General features: G+C 38.7%; 1 long non-coding RNA gene across 1 annotated transcript in view; it reads left to right on the forward strand.

Annotated features, from left to right (window-relative positions):
- LOC132536949 (uncharacterized) overlaps nucleotides 1–7,517 on the forward strand; it is a 130,758-nt gene extending 123,241 nt beyond the window's left edge. The window contains exon 2 of the long non-coding RNA XR_009548475.1: nucleotides 7,421–7,517. This is a non-coding gene — a long non-coding RNA (uncharacterized LOC132536949). The remainder of the gene's footprint in view (nucleotides 1–7,420) is intronic.
- The last annotated feature ends 1,072 nt before the right edge of the window (nucleotides 7,518–8,589 follow it).

Consider the following 8,589-nt stretch of genomic DNA (forward strand, 5'->3'; position numbering starts at 1 on the left):
TGAAGTGATTCCCCTGCAGGGGGGATCCTGTTGCTGGTCCTTGTGCTTCCCACCATGTGCGCTTAAACCACTGTGCCACCGCCCAGCTCCCTCTTGTGTAATTCTTATAGACCAAGCATCAGCAATTTAGTTTTGGCTTGCACAAAGTAAATTATTTGATGTAAATAAAATTAAATTTAAAATCCTACACACTTCACCTCTTACTCATATGACAAGGTGCACATAGCCATAGCAATTGGAGGTGTCTGTCCTATTGAACGTTATAGGAACAGACACATGTAGCTGAACCTCCAGCACTGATTCAGATAACTGCTTCATTATAACTTCATGTATAACTGAGGAGTTGTTCTCATGTATACTGTCAAGGTTTCAGACTATCACTACAATTTAATGTCAATGTGTGAAGTGTTACCACTAAACATAATATACACAAAAGTCCAAAATATTTAGAGACATTTATAGTAATTTGACACTGATGAAATGACTTTATCATATAGTTTAAAAACATTGTAGTACAACAGTTTGGAAACATTTGTAATGGCCTTGCCCCACAGAGAATCAGAGAAGCATTAATTTTGGTATGTCCACATCTAGAGTACTAAACAGTAAATGAAAATAGTTGTGTGAAAATCCCATCTGGTCTGTAAGCCTTCCAGAATACAATACACTAACTTGTTTCCTTTTCCATGTACTGACTGACCTGATCTGCTTTCCCACATTCCCTGTTTAAGTCACTGCTATTAGGAAAGTTTATCCAATGCGCAATGATGAGATCATTGACACCCAGGTTAAAGAGTAAGTTATAGAGTGGACTATAGTAACAAATAAATAACATTCAAGGTCTCTCTGTCCCTCCAACAAGTCAGCACTGTCACCTTTCCTCAGATATTAGTTTGGCTCACTGCCTCACCTGCTCTCAATATGCATAAATCCCCAAGTTTGTCTGTAAATTACTTCTGATGCCCTATTTCAAAAATGAAAACTTCCTCATCCTTCTTTCCAACAATTTTTTGCCCCTAAGGCACTAAGCATCTTCTAATGTAGAGCTCAATTTATGTATTATCTCTCCCACTGCCATAGACACATCGTAAAGTAATTTTCATAAAGTAGAGGTCCCAAACCTCCAACAGTTCTGGTGAGTAGGCCACACAACATGAATTAATAAAATCTATTTCCTGGATAAATGAACTATGGATTTTGTCATATTATATCCCTTTTAGGTAAGAATTTTTTTTTACCACTAAAGATCTAAAAATTTCTGTATGATCTACTCATTGTTCACTTCCTAATTGCAAAAATTGGGCTTAGCTATAAACAGTTAAGAGTGGAATCACAATCTCTACTCATTAGCAGTTCTTGGATATGTAAATTGGAAAGATCAGATATAGAAAACTACCCAAATAATAATACTGATAAATAGCAGTAAAAATAATAAAAATAAATAAATAGCATTCAAGTTACTAAAGATATTGGAAAGAAGGCAATCAAAATACTTTGCATATCAAATTCAAAATCTAGTGTCTTGACATATTTAAAGCAGCTAGTTAATTAATTCACATAATTATTTCATTTGTTTATAAATAACCTTATGGAATTAGTAATGTACTCGTAAAGCATACATGTCATCTTCCACAAGAATATGGGAAATGTGTGTTCAAGTCTCCAGTGCCTAATTGCATTAGCCTAATTGCATTAGGGGAAACTTCACAGGCAGTGCAGGAATGCTGCAAATGTTTCTCTCCCTCTCACGCCCCTCTTCTCTCTTCCATTCTCTCTACCTTCCCTCTCTTTTTCTGTTAATGTAGAAAGTAGGGAAGAAAGGAGAAAGGGAGGAAGGGAAAGAAAACTGAAGGAAGGGGGAGCCAGGTGGTCGCGCAGTAGGTTAAGAGCACATGGTGCGAAGCCCAAAGACCCCGCTGAAGAATCCCAGTTGGAGACCCTGGCTCCCCACCTGTAGGGGGTTCACTTCACAGGAGGTGAAGCAGGTCTGCAGGTGTCTTTCTTTCCCACTCTCTGTATTCCCTCCCTCTCTCAATTTCTCTCTGTCCTATCCAACAATGATGACAGCAATAATAACAACAATAACAAGGGCAACAAAAGGGGAAAAATAAAATATTTAAAAAAATAAGAAAATTGAAGGAAGGAAGGAAGGAAGGAAGGGAGGGAGGGAGGGAGGAAAAGAAGGAAGGAAGAGAGGGGAAGGGAAGGAGAAAGAAGGAAGGAAGAAAAGGGAAAGGAGGAGGAGGATAGGGGGAAGGAGGAAGGGAGGAGGGGAGGGAAAGGAAGGGAAGGGAAAAGAAAGGAAGGGAAGGGAAAAGAAGGGAAGGGAAGGGAAGGGAAGGGAAGGGAAAAGAAGGGAAGGGAAGGGAAGGGAAGGGAAGGGAAGGGAAGGGAAGGGAAGGGAAGGGAAGGGAAGGGAAGGGAAGGGAAGGAAAACTGGCTACCAGGAGTGACTGATTCATCATGCAAGTGCCAAGCCTCAATAAAAACCCTAGTAACTAACAAACAAACAAAAAATAGTTTATTTTGTATATGTATGTATATACAAATGACAGTTGCTTCAACTGTAGACTTTGCAGACATAATAAAAATAATTGTTTGATATGTTACTTTTGCTGGCATTATGATGGTGATTATATATACAGTTAATGATTTACAGTGTAATCATTGACATATACCCACAATTTCATTATGTAATAAGCCCCCCAAAGTTTTCTTAATATCCTCCCTACCCAAAGTACTTTGCTTTGGTGCAAATCACCATGTCCAATACATGTTTCACTTTGTGTTCTACCTCCCTGCCCCTTCTTTGTTAAGTCTCACTAATAAGTGAGACCATTTGATATTTGTGCTTCTCTTTTAGGATTATCTCACTCAACATGATGTTCTCAATTTTCATCCAAGAGAATGCAAAGGAAACAACCTCACTGTTTTAACAGCCGAGTAGTATTCTAACCTGTATATATAGTAAATTTTTTTAGCCATGCATCTAATGTTGGACATCTGGGTTGTTGTTTATCAGAGAAATACAAGAAAGACAAGAATGAAATGCCACTTGACACCTGTGAGAATGTCATCTATCAGAAAGCAAAGAAATGACAAACATTGGAGAGAATATGGAGAAAACGAGACCGTTCTACACTGCCAGTGGGAGTGCAAAATGGTCCAACCATTGTGGAAAACTATGTGGATACTTATTGGGACATAAGAATGGACCTACCTTATATCCCAGAGTTCCTCTCATGGGGATTTAGCAAAGGAAACAGAAACATCTAACAGAAGAGATCTGTGTATTCCTATGTTTATGTTTAGCAGCACAGTTTGTAACTGGTAATAAAATATTAACAAATCTGGGGGTCAGGTGGTAGTGCAGTGGGTTGAGCGCACATGGCATGAAGCACAAGGACCAGCGTGGGGATCCCAGTTAGAGCCCCTAGCTCCCCACCTGCAGGGGAGTCACTTAGCAGGCAGTGAAGCAGGTCTTCAGGTGTCTTTCTTTCCCCCTCTCTGTCTTCCCTTCCTCTCTCTATTTCTCTCTGTCCTATCCAACGATGATATTAATAACAACAATAAATAATAACCACAGGAACAATAAAACAACCAGGATAACAAAAGGGTAAAGGGTAGCCTCCAGGAGCAGTGGATTTGAGGTACAGGCACCCAGCCCCAGCAATGACCCTAGAGGCAAAAAAAATATTAATAAATCTAAACAAAATCAATGTTTTCTTAGATTTTTATGAATCTAAACAAGAAATAAACACCACAGTTATTTGGAGAGTTATACATTTAAAGACATATTTGTCTTTACATTTAAGAGATTTTTAGTCTACAAATGTTTTGTGTGGCTTGTGCCTGGGGCTCTTTTCTTTTTGAAGCTTGAGACCAATCCAAGAAAAAGAATGATATGAGTATGTGAAATGGAAATAATAAGCAGAAGAAATTAAATAAGTAATTTATATAGTGTACTAAAAGTGTATTTTTATTATGCAAATCAATGAAAAAAGATAAGAAAGGTAACCAGGATCAGAAGCATTATGAACCGGTGAATGCAATTTTTTTTTTGCCTCCAGGGTTATAACTGGGGCTCCATGCATGAACTAGGAAACCACTGCTCCTGGAGGACATCTTTCCCATTTTTTTGCCCTGGTTGTTGTTGTTACTGTTGTTATTGTTGTTGTTGTTGCCGGATAGGACAGAGAGAAACTGAGAGGGGGGAGCCAGAGAGGGAGAGATACAGACAGACACCTGCAGACCTGCTTCACTGACTGTGAAGTGACTGCCTGCATGTAGGGAAATGGGCTCAGGCTGGGATCCTTCCCTAGGTCTTTGCACTTAGCAACTGTGTGCTTAACCTGCTATGACAATTTGCTGGCTCCTCAATGCAAATTTTTGATGTGATTTCCTAAGAAAAATCTTGAACAAAGACTAGCACAAAAACAGCTGGAACTAAACAATGAATGATAACAATACTATGCATATGTAATGTAAAGCTAATCTAAAAGAGACTCACAAATAGAATGAAGTAGAATTCCTGGCCGACTCTGCAATATCTGAGTTTCAAAATCAAGAAAGTTATGAGCAAATTGATAAAATAGTGTTCACTTTATGTATGCACATAGCTGAGAAGTTTGATCTCACCTGCTACAAATTTCTCTCTGATATTTAAAAGATATATAATTTATTTTCTAATGGTGACAAAGGAGACTCACGAGTTTTACAACATATCTTGAAGGCATGTAATGGATCTTTGCCTCCTTTCTTCCTGCTATAGGTATAAAGGGAAAAAAAATGATGGGGTTTACAGTTCACAATATTTATATACTTTCCCCATATTTGGGAGTTATTCTCTTCCCTGATCCAGCTTTTCCAACTTTTACACCATCTCCTCAGGCAATACCTTGGGTCCACCTGCATATTAACTGTCAGGCTCAGACAAAAACTAATAAAGTCATGGACCCTTTGGAATATATCTAAAATAGCCCTACTAGCTTTCTCGAAAATGGAGACCCAGAATCCAATCTGCTACATTCTTGCCTTTAGGTTCCTGATTATTTTATTTGTTCTGCTTTATATCTTAATGTTTATTCAGCGACTAAGATTCAGATGCTACCATGATGCCAATCTAACTTCCCTGGGCAGGTGACCTCACCAATGTGTCTGGAGCCCGCCTCCCCAGAGCCCTGCTGCATTAAGGAAAGAGAGAGAGGCTGGGAGTATAGATCGACCTGCAATGACACAAGTCCAGTGGAGAAGCAATTACAGAAGCCAGACCTTCTACCTCTGCACCCCATAATGATCCTGGGTCCATGATCCCAGAAGGATAAAGAATAGGAAAGCTTTCAAGGGAGGGAATTGGATAGAGTTCTGGCAGTGAAAATTTCATGGAATTTTACCCCTTATCCTATGGTCATGTCAATATTTCCATTTTATAAATAAACTAAAAATAAATAAAATGAACACTAAGCAAAAAACACATACATAGTAAATAAAACTCTTCTTTTCTGGCATATTTTTCCTATGCTACTTGAGAGGCAGAGAGTTTGAACATGCTTTTGATTCTACTCTTACAAAGTGTAATTGCACACCAGTATTTTAGATATTATAAGAAGTCCTGAGGTAAAAAATATTTGCATATAGTCAATATAAAGTTATGTCTTTGTAGAATCTACTTCCACACAAAAAGTGAGTTTGAAGAAACTGCAGGCTGAAATAAAAAAGCATAAGGTGATCAATACTTCTCAATTTGAAATTCCATTCTTGAGAGGAACATCTAGTGATATGATGGCAACTCAAAACCTGGAATTCCATCACTTATAGTAAGCCATGCAAAAATCATATATCCAAACAAGTGTTTAGGCTTTGGTTTTTGAAATCACATTCTTGCTTAATATCAAGAGAAAATTAATTTTGGAGCAATTTCAGATTTAAAATTAGTTTTAAAAAAAGTAATAGAACATAACCAAGCATTTGCTTATGTTTTCCTCCATATATAGTACCCCATACATGTGGGGACAGAGGAACCCTTTTACAGTGTTGGTGGGAATGTAAATTGGTAAGCCTCTGTGGAGAGCAGTCTGGAAAACTCTCAGAAGGCTAGACATGGACCTTCCATATGGCCCAGTAATTCCTCTCCTGGGGTTATACCCCAAGGACTCCATAACACCCAACCAAAAAGAGGTGTGTACTCCTATGCTCATAGCAGCACAATTCATAATAGCTAAAACCTGGAAGCAACCCAGGTGCCCAACAACAGATGAGTGGCTGAGAAAGCTGTGGTATATATACACAATGGAATACTATGCAGCTATCAAGAACAATGAACCCACCTTCTCTGACCCATCTTGGACAGAGCTAGAAGGAATTATGTTAAGTGAGCTAAGTCAGAAAGATAAAGATGAGTATGGGATGATCCCACTCATCAACAGAAGTTGACTAAGAAGATCTGAAAGGGAAACTAAAAGCAGGACCTGATCAAATTGTAAGTAGGGCACCAAAGTAAAAACCCTGTGGTGAGGGGTAGACATGCAGCTTCCTGGGCCAGTGGGGAGTGGGAGTGGGTGGGAGGGATGGGTCACAGTCTTTTGGTGGTGGGAATGGTATTTATGTACACTCCTAGCAAAATGTAGACATATAAACCAGTAGTTAATTAATATGAGAGGGGGAAAATCAATTGTATGTCTCAAAGTTTTTCAAAACACAAACTGAATATTTTTAATATATAGGCTGTGTATTTGATAGGCAGACTCTCTCAAAAGCCTAGACCAAGTAAATTAGAAGCATCCAATAGCACAGCTATATACAAGATACTGGATACTATACAGCAAACCCTAACAAAAGGACTTTTCAAAGTTAACCCAATTACCAAATAATGTGATGATAACATTAACTATCCATTGTCTTTTTGAACCCTAAGACAGCAGGAACCTCACATCTCCACTATAGAGCCCCTACTTCCCCCAGTCCTGGAACCCTTGGATAGGGCCCACTTTCTCGTGTGCCTCTCCCAATCCATATCAAATAATATTGCATCTGTCGATCACAACCTAACCAACGCAACGATTGCCACCTCAACATGCTTCACTTCAGACTGTGTCCAGAGACTTCACGTGTGGAATGACAACCCTTCAGCTTCATTACTTGGGTGAGACCTTTCCTTTTATAGTACACTCTAATTCCATCTCAGGTGGTTCACTTTCTAACAAAGTCCCAAAACCTAGATATACACCAGTTTCTGTGAGAGAGAGCTTATGTTCACACGTATCCATAAACTAGTGCAAAATATATACCTGAAAGCAGAAGTACACTAGAGTTTGCAGTGAGTACCTCCCTAACACTTCCTCTCCACTATTCCAAGCTTTGGGTCCATGATTGTTCAACAATTTGTTTGGCTTCGTATGTTAACTCTCTTTTCAATCACCAGGTTCCAGATGCCATCAGGATGCTGGCCAGGCTTCCCTGGATTGAAGACCTCACCAGTGTGGCCTGAAGCTCAGCTTCCCCAGAGACACACCCTACTAGGGAAAGAGAGAGGCAGACTGGGAGTACGGACCGACCAGTCAACGCCCATGTTCAGTGGGAAAGCAATTACAGAAGCCAGACCTTATACCTTCTGCAACCCATAATGGCCCTGGGTCCATGCTCCCAGAGGGACAGAGAATGGGAAAGCTATCAGGGGAGGGGGTGGGATATGGAGATTGGGTGGTGGGAATTGTGTGGAGTTGTACCCCTCCTACCCTATGGTTTTGTTAATTAATCCTTTCTTAAATAAAAAAAAATTTAAAAAAGAATAATTCTAAACTATAATATGTATAATTACTTAATTTATACATATGTATATATATATATACTTAACCTTGTGCTTTAGAACATTACAAATGATCATAGAGTTTAGTATACTAGTTTCAAAATTTGTTACTTCAAACTAAACCTAATTTTTTAAAATTTTATTATTATTTTCCCTTTTGTTGCCCTTGTTGTTTAACGTTGTTGTGGTTATTGATGTCATTGTTGTTGGACAGGACAGAGAGAAATGGAGAGAAGAGGGGAAGACAGAGAAAGACAGACACCTGCTTCACCACTTGTGAAGCGACTCCCCTGCAGGTGGGGAGCCGGGGGCTTGAACTGGGATCCTCCCGCTAGTCCTTGTGCTTTGCACCACATGTGCATAACTGCTGCACCACCGCCCGACTCCCGTAAACCTAAAATTTAAATATATAAAATTAAATTGTTAAAGGTGATGTGCTATGTACTTACTTTTAGACTGTATTACATAACAGAATTCTTCAGAACTTAGCCTTCATGGTATTCCAATAGGTTCTTATGAAAAAAAATTACTTTTAACATTCATATTTAAATCTAACTTGCATGACTGAAGTTGTCCTTAGGTTCATACAAACAAGAGAATGATTTTCAGACTACCTTATTCATTTCAATATTTCAAAAATTTGATTGACTTCTTTAAGGAAGTATCTAGGATGATATAGAGAACATACAATCTGAATGCTTTACAATTTATTTGTTGTCAAGCACTAAAATTTTCTGGCTGAAGGAAGAGTCCTAATATTTTTAATAATAATAAGAGATTTTCTC

Source organism: Erinaceus europaeus, chromosome 2 (genome assembly GCF_950295315.1).
Source record: "Erinaceus europaeus chromosome 2, mEriEur2.1, whole genome shotgun sequence".
Taxonomy (NCBI): Eukaryota; Metazoa; Chordata; class Mammalia; order Eulipotyphla; family Erinaceidae; genus Erinaceus; species Erinaceus europaeus.